This window comes from Petaurus breviceps, unplaced genomic scaffold (assembly GCF_028583685.1).
Source record: "Petaurus breviceps papuanus isolate PSGF00001 unplaced genomic scaffold, PetGlider_PUasm1.0 185, whole genome shotgun sequence".
In the NCBI taxonomy this organism is placed as follows: domain Eukaryota; kingdom Metazoa; phylum Chordata; class Mammalia; order Diprotodontia; family Petauridae; genus Petaurus; species Petaurus breviceps.
This window is the reverse complement of record NW_027185797.1, coordinates 20,978,746-20,987,565: the sequence shown is the minus strand read 5'-3', so window position 1 is coordinate 20,987,565 and position 8,820 is coordinate 20,978,746. Positions and strand designations below refer to the sequence as shown.

Sequence of the window (8,820 nt, the reverse complement as noted above, 5' to 3'; positions counted from 1 at the left end):
ATATACATATATATCTCTTTATGTGAGGGTATGCGGGCATATGAATACATATGTGAATGTGTGTATATATGTTTACAGGTATACATAGATAGAGGGCACGGGACCAATTTAACAGGAAGGGATGATACTTAAAAGGTGAAATTAAGGGGTGAGAGGAATATAATGAGAGGAGATGGGGAGAGACAGAGTGGGGCAACTATCTCATACAGAAGAGGCAAGGGAAAATGGTTACAATGGAGGGGAAGAATAGGAAGGCAAAAGGGAATGGGTCAACCTTATTCCTATTGAATCTGGCTTGAGGAGGGAGGGAAATACACACTAAATAGGGGATCTCACCCTCCAGGAGAATAGGGGGGGAAGGGGATGTGAGGGGGGATGATGGAAGGGAGGGCAGGCTGGGTGGGAGGGAAGTTGGAAGCACCCACTTTTGAAAAGGGACAGGATCAAAGTAGAGAATAGAAAAGTGGGATGTGGGATAGGAGGGAGGGAAATATAGTCAGTCTTCTACAATACACCTACTATGTTATTGTTTTGCATTAGCCACACATGTACAACCTATACTGAACTGCTTGTCTCCCCAGTGGGGGTGGGTGGCAGGGGGGGAAGGGAATGAATCTGGAATTGAAAGTTTTAAAATCAAATATTCAAATATATGTATATATATATATATATTAAAAAAAAGAAGTCATTTAGACATAGTCCAATTCCTCCCTCCCCCCCCCCAATTCTTTGCATTTGCAAATGTAATTGGTCTTGACCTATCTTTAGGTCAACAAGGAAAAGGGAGAGGATTTAGCACTAGCAGAAAGGATTTAAGAGCCAGAGTATGAGGGATGGCACTTCTCTGCTTATCCACAGAAGAATTACAGTTCCCAAATGAGAACTAGGGCACTTTCTCTAACCTAACTCATCATGTTCCCCAGCTCTGACCTCAAGAGACCACCAGTAAGGGGGAGAGGCTATGAAGGGCAAGAGAATTGTTGAATGCTCTGTTGCCTTCAATGGCTGACCTCTCAGCTGGGGCTGCCAACAGGGATGCCAATTAGTGGCATGCCTGGTGGAAACAAATAAGAGAGACTGCCCTGTGAAATGAGCAAGGAAGCACAAGCTAAGGCTGTCCTGTGGAAATGGATGATGCATCCGTAACCCTGGACCAGAAACCCTGGGACCGGATCAGCTGTAAGTCCAAAGACTACTTTCCATGTTTAATTGTCTATCTCTTTAAAAACAAACAAACAAACAAAAAAGGGTGGACATGAGAAGGGGTATTTTTGTTGTTCAAGTATTTTTAATTTATTTATTTAAATTCTGGATTAGCATAAAGTAAGCTCTGAACAAGGAAGGGTCCAGTCAAGATTTTGCCACAGACTTGCTAGTGAACTCAAGTCAATATATCTGCTGATGGCCCAGTTGCCTTCCATTTGGAAAATAAAGGGAATTAGATTTGTGCTCAATTAAATCATAGATGGATTCTAAAACAAAATTAACCCCTTCCTAACCTACCTAGTGTCTCCAGTCTCTAATCTTTCTTCTGTCCAGGTGCCAAATTAATCTGGAAGATCTCATTCTGTGATAGCAACTTACAGTGGCTTCCTATTGCCTCAAGAATAAAATTCAAATTATTCCCTTTGCCATTTAAAGCCCCTCACAGTGTGACTCCACACTCCCCATCCCAGGCTTATTTTACATTATTCTTCTTTGCATCTCAGGAAAAAAAAAAAACAGCCGACTTCCTATTCCTCAGACTCAGTCAGCTCTTTCTATTCCTGTGTCTTTGTATAGGTGATCCTCCCTGGAAACAATGCACCTTGTCTCCACCTCCACCTCTCAGAATTAACTCCTGGCTTTTTTCCAAGACCAGCTCATGCACCATTTAAAATGAGATGCCTTTCCTGGTCCCCATAGCTGTTAGTGTCCTCTTCCCCTTCAGACGATAATTAGATGTCTATGCTTATCAAATATATACATATATTTGACGTGACATATATGCATATATATCAAATATATACATACATGTATATATAAAACTATGTAATAATAAAATCATAATTACACGTATACATAAACATGGACCTACATAAACTGTATATAAGTTGTACTATTTCATATGTATATGAAATAGTAAATATATTATCTATAATATATATTATGCTGGAGCTATTTACAATATATGGCTGTATGTGTGTGTGTACATTCTGGAGCTATAATTCCACATGCTGCTATATGTATGTGTGTATATATATACACATATTTTTATATATGCGTACATACATATATATCACAAATAGCATTATATATATTATATGTGCATGCAGCATGCAGAATGTACTGTGTGTGTATATTTGAGCATGTGTATATACACACAAAAGGCAAAAAAGGAAATAGACATAAATTTAACATATTGATCTGTCTCCATCTATATCAATGCTGATGCTGTAGAGTGTGAGTGTCATGAGGGCAGGCTCCTTTATTTTTGTCTTTCCTTTTCCCACTTCTTGGCAACATGTCTTGCAGAAAGCAGGTGCTTAATAAGGGGTTCTTGGGTTAGACACGTCTTAAGGGATGATGAATGTTCATTTGCAGAAAGAGCACAAACAAAGGCAAAAATAGGAAACTTGTACAAACAAGTCTAATGTGACCTCACTGGGCATGGTGGGAGGGATTGAAAAGCAGCCCAGGCTAGACCTGGGTTCTTCTCCAAGCTCTGCTCCTCACTTCATGTGTGTGACCTTGGGGAAGTCAGGCCACCTCTCATTGCCTACATTTCTTCATGTGTGAAGTGAGAGGGTTGGCTTGGATGATATCACAATGGACAGTGTAATCCCTTCCAAAAGACAGTTATTGCTTCCACATGGCATTCTCCCCATCTATGTTTCCATATCGTGTGGGTCAACATAAAAAATTACAGGGGAATTTTGAGGGAGTTTTGCAGAAGCTGCAGATGTCACATAAAAGTCAGTAGATGACACAGAAAAACTCAGAAATGCATAAAATGTATGTATAATGTTCTATAATATGAAGGGAAGGCCAAAATATTTTATGTGGATTTTCCATATTTCAGGGACACTGGGCCTGTAACCCTTACTAGGTAGAAAGAACAGCTATATAGTATTTATAGTATTGTATCTGGAGTCACAAAGATCTGGGTTCAAATTCTCTCCTTGGATAATTTATAGCTGTGTGGCCTTGCACAAGTTGGCTCTCTGGCTATCAGTTTATCCATTTGTAAAATGTTGATAATATCAATGGTATGTACCTCTCAGATTTGTTAGAAAAATCAAATGAGAAAATGTCTTGAAAGTGCTTCATACACATTTAAAACTACTCCAAAGTTTTACTGTTTTTATATGCACTATATCTGAGGAACATAAACCAAGTTGACTACGTTTCACACATTATCTTCTTCCTCCATCTTAGTTGAATAAAAAAAGTTGAAGCTCTCACCAAAAATTACATTTCCAACTTCATTATCCTAAAACTGAAAAGACAAATGAAGGTTGGATTAGGAAGGAAATTGGGGGTGTTAGAGCACTGGACTTGGAATCTGGATGGAAGTGTCTTGGTTGGAGTCTTACCTCCTACAACTGCCCACTGCGGAAGCAAGTCAGTTAATGTTTTTAAGCCTCAGTTTACTGCATTTCTGGTGGGTATCATAATAATACTTATAATAAGATGATAGAGCTAATGCTGGCCAGCTAATCCAAATCTCTCATTTTAGATATGGGGAAACTGAGAACCATGGTGGTTAGATGATCTGTCCAAGGTCATAAAGATGGTAAGCTAAGCTTTATCGGTAGTATTTGAAATTAGGTACTCTGACTGCAGAGTGTAGTAATCATCATCATCACTGTCACATCACGACAACCACCATCATCATCATCACCTTTACCATCATCACCATCACCATCACTATCATCACCTTCCCCATCATCACCATCATCATCATCATGACCATTATCATTACCTTATGATTTTAGGTTTGAAAAGCAGTTTACCTATATTGAGGGATCATATGACATAGCAGATAAAAAATCAATCTTGGGATAAGAAGAACCTGAGTTCGAGTCCTGATTCTGATTCACCCTGGCTTTGTGAACCTGGGAAAGTCATTTAACTTCTAGTTGCTCAATGACAACTCTCTAAGACTCTAAGTTGCAAAGGGAAATACCTAGATTGAGATAAAATACTTCATTCTTCCTCATGCCCCATTTCCCCAGGTCAATGACACCACAGGTCCTGTGCTTATACTTGGTCTCAACTTTTGATCTCATCTGATTTAGTCCCCACAATGCCTCTCACAGAGCCTCCGTCTGAGACCTTGTGGTTCTGTAGAAGGGAATCTGAGTTGTCAAAGACAAGCTGAAAGCAAAATTGGGAGGCATCTACCTTCTCCATAGGGTGGGTGGGAGCTACTCTAGGACAATAACCCTACAAACATGAGAATACTATGTAAATATGTGCAATATTTAAAGGGGCACAAGGAAAATATTAACTATACAATTTGCATGATTAGTGTATGGTCTGGGAAATAATCCTTTCTACCCCCCAAATGAGTATAATTGGAAGAGGAAAGATACCTTGAAAAGAAATCATCTTACTTGCTAAGAAATGTGATTTTTAGGTTACCCAGATGATGAATGTCCCTTTGTCAAACACAATGCAGAAGGACCAGTGAGGAAGGTTTTGGCCTAGATGGCCACTGAAGTTTCTTCTATAATTTTGTTATTTGTAACTGTGTACTCTTATATAAAAACAAAAATAAATAAATAAATAAACAAATAAACAAACAAACAAACAAATAAATGAATGAATGAATGAATGAATGAATAAATAAATAAATAAATGAATAAATAAATAAATGAATGAATGAATGAATGAAAATAATTTACTCCTGAAAGAAATTGGACAAAATTAGTGAGATAGAGAGTTTATTTTCTATTCTTTACATATATTCTTTCCATAAAAAAAAGAAACTCTGCCCTATTTCAAGGTTAAATATTCCTGGCATAAAATAGTAATCATGGGAATTAAATAGGCTGCATTTGATGGAGCTTCAGAAGATGACAGATTGGGAGTTTGAAGGGACCTTGAAGGCCACCTAGTCCAACCCCCTCATTTTAGAGATAGAGAGTCTAAGGTTAAGAGAAACACAGTGACTTGCCTAAGGCCACAGAGAAAATAAGTGGCACAGCTGGAACATGGAAGAATATTCTCTAGTTTCCAATACACAGCGTCATAGCATCTCCGTCATGGTGCCTCTCCAAATATCTCATTTGTTTCCCTCCCTTCTCTTCTTCCACAACATATTCTCACATTTTAAATAGAACCGTCTCTATTAATCACCACAAGAAGCCCAGGAACCTTAGGAACTTTGACGGTCAAAGGGAAATTACAGATATTATTCATTGATTGAACCATGGTCAGTTCTAATTTTCAGCCTTTAACAATTACACTCCAATTATGCCTTTGTTCCACAAAGTCTTAGAATTTCTCAAGTCATTGCCTAGGCCATGTTTACTAAGAGATGTGATCAACAATCTATAGGTATGATGGGGAGGGAGGAAGAAATGGAGCAGGAGAGCTAGGTATGAGGTTGTGCATAGGGTTCTGCCTATGAAGATCAACATGCTCTTCCCAGAATGAACTGGTCATATATGAAGATGGCTCTTATATTTGTAACTATACTTTCTACTATTGGGCCTAGTCCATTTTTGTGGCCAAGTATCCCCATCTCTAAGGTTTCCTGATTTCCTTGGCCATTTAAAATTATCATATGTACATCAAGCCTCTAATATTCTCATGGATCTATGATTTCATCCATATGGGTATTCCCTCCAAAGATGTATTTGACAAGCCACTGTTGTATCTATGTTTAGGTGAGTCATTTCAATCATGTCCAATGCTCTATGAATGCATTTGGGGTTTTCTTGGCAAAGATTCTATAGTGGTTTGCCATTTTCTTCCTCAACTCATTTCATAGACAAGTAACTGAGGAAAACAAGTTAAGCGACTTGTTCAGGGTCACACAGCTAGTAAGTGTTTGGGGGTGGATTTGAATTCAGGTCATTCTGACTCCAGAGAAAGTGCTCTATCCACTGTCACAAGCCATTAACACCTGTCAATCATGTGCAAAATCATGTGTCAAGGATACCACTAGAATCCCAGTCTCCCAAGTTGGCAACTCAGCTGTTATTCCTGCCTCTCCTGTCCTGTCCTCCCCTCCTCCTCTTCTCTCTCTCTCTCTCTCTCTCTCTCTCTCTCTCTCTCTCTCCATATCCAATCCATTGCCAAGTACTGATTTTACCTTTCCCGCATCTTTCATGTACGCCCTCTTCTCTCATCTGATTACTGCCACCACAATGATACAGGTTCTTATCTCCTCACACCTAAGGCAATTGCAATTACCTACTGCTTGGTCTGCTGCCATAAATCTCTTCCCTCTCCAATCCAGCTTTCTTTCAGCTGTTAAAGGGATCTTCCTAAAGCACAGGTTAGAACATGTTATTCACCTACTCCATAAACTCCTGTGGCTCCCTATTACCTCCAGGATCAAATATAAAATCCTTAGCATTAGTGTTTGAAGTCCTTCAAGTCCTTTCCAGCCTTCCTACACCTCACTTACTCCCATGTACTTTGTGATCCAGTGAAACTGGCCTCCTTTCTGTTGCTTACGTAAGAAACTTCATCTCCCCATCTCCTATTCAGAATTTTCACTGTATGTCCCTCATGCCTGGAATTCTCACCTTCCTCATCTTTGGCTCCTGGATTTCCTGGCTTACTTTGAGAGTCAGCTAAATGCTATCTTCTATTAGAAGACTTGCCCACCCCTAATGTTAGTGTCTTTCCTCTGTTGATTATCTCTAACATATCCGGTATATGTCTTGTCATATATAGTCTTTTGCAAGTTATTTTCCTCCATTAGATTGTGAGCTCCTTGAGGACAGACACTGTCTTTTGCCTTTCTTTGTATACACAGTGCTTAGCAAAATACGTAGCACACCAAAGGCATTTAATAAATGCTTATTGACTAATTGACATTTCCTCCAATAAGTTCAACTCCAAGCAATCCCTCCCAATGTATTGAGTTTTCCCCTAGTTTTCTTGACATTGTGCTGATATCAATCAAGGTGGCATAATGTAGTACATAGAGTGCTAGTCTTGGCACCAGGGAGTCCTGGATTCAAATCTTACATCTGACACATACTTCCTGTGTAACCTCGAGCTGAATAGATCCTTTAGTACTTGTTCACTAGGTGCCACCTTATTTCCTGGTACTATCCTTAATATTGTCCAATTCTTGTCCAATTCCTTCTTGGTAATAAAAGTCAGTGTTCTTATAGCCACCATTACACCAACCACCTCTCTAATACCGCTCAGCTTCACTTCTTCAGAGACTGGCATAGTCTAAGCCTTGCAGTTGCTCAGAAACACTAGAAGAATACTGTTAAAAAAAAAAAAACAAGCAAACAAAACTAGGCCTTTGTTTCTAAGGACCAGCAAAAACATTGTTTGATTTCCCAAAGGCAATCTAGTCTTCACTCCTCTAGCAAATGGGCATTAAAATGTAGCAGAATATGTTTATCAAATATTTCACTTTGAGATCTTTTCTCTCTCTCTCTGATTTCTCCCGCTAAGCTTATCTTGTATTTTTTTATACAGTTGTGTTTTGAAAACAGATTTCTGTCCCATTTTTTAAAAATGTCACTTATCCTTGACAAAAATGTGTCAAATACACCCAAGCGAAAGCAGATACTTAAGTCAGGGAAAATTAATAGCATCTCAGTTCCAAACTGCTTCTGACATCCAACTTGAAGGAAGAAAAAAAAAACCCCAACAGAATACACACTTTAAAGAGACTACTATCTTATTTTATATTTAGAAATAAATGTTGGAAAAGAAGTTTTTCACAACTGTTAGAAGATTGTTCACTACAGGACATTTTGAATCACAGATTGCGAACTAAAAGGGGTCTGTCTAATCCAAACTCCCTGAATGGGAATTCCCTTATTCATCTTCCTCAAAAGAGATTATTTAGACTTTACCCAAAGATGTTCAGTAATATAGAACTCACTAACTTCCTAATCAACTCATATTCCACTGTGGGGAAGCTCTCATTGTGTTTATTTTTCCATTTATCAGTGGCCCTGATCATCTGTTGCTGTTCTGTCTCCTATGGCCAAGAAGAAGACAAATACCTCAGCTTCACCGGATAACCTTTCAAATAGGTAAAGACAGATCTCATGTCCATTACTTAACTCAATGCAACCAGACTAAAATAGGTAATTGCTATGTTGTCAGGCACCACGTTGAACACTAGCAATAAACAAGAAAACGATCTCTGCTCTCATTGAACTTGTGTTCTAGATCTTCTCTTCACCAGGCTGCATCTTAAACATTTTAATACACTTTGAAGTCATGATCATCATCATCATCATCATCATCATCGCTACATTCCTGTGGTACTTCCTGTGTGCCAAGCACTTGCCTAAACACTTTATAATTATTACCTTATTTCATCCACAAACCAGTAGCAAACACTTCTCTAGTACTTGATGGCTTGCAAAGTGTTTTAGACCTATTTCCACATTGGTCCTTGCAACAACCTTGGGAGATAGGCGCTATTATTATCCCCATTTTACAGATAAGGGAACTGAGGCTACCAGAGGCTTGTCCAGGGTCCCACAGGCATTAAGTATCTTATTCAGGTTTTAAACCCAAGTCTTCCTGTCTCCAAGTCTATCTCCACTGTATCATATGCTTCTCAAACATGTCTAGGGGCATCATGAAGGTCAACTGTGTCATACTGAAGGCCTGAGAAGA

The 8,820-nt window shown here is 38.9% G+C and overlaps 1 protein-coding gene across 18 annotated transcripts in view; it reads right to left on the bottom strand.

Moving 5' to 3' along the window:
• Positions 1-8,820, bottom strand: part of RBMS3 (RNA binding motif single stranded interacting protein 3) — a 1,480,592-nt gene that overhangs the window by 708,910 nt on the left and 762,862 nt on the right. The window lies entirely within an intron of this gene.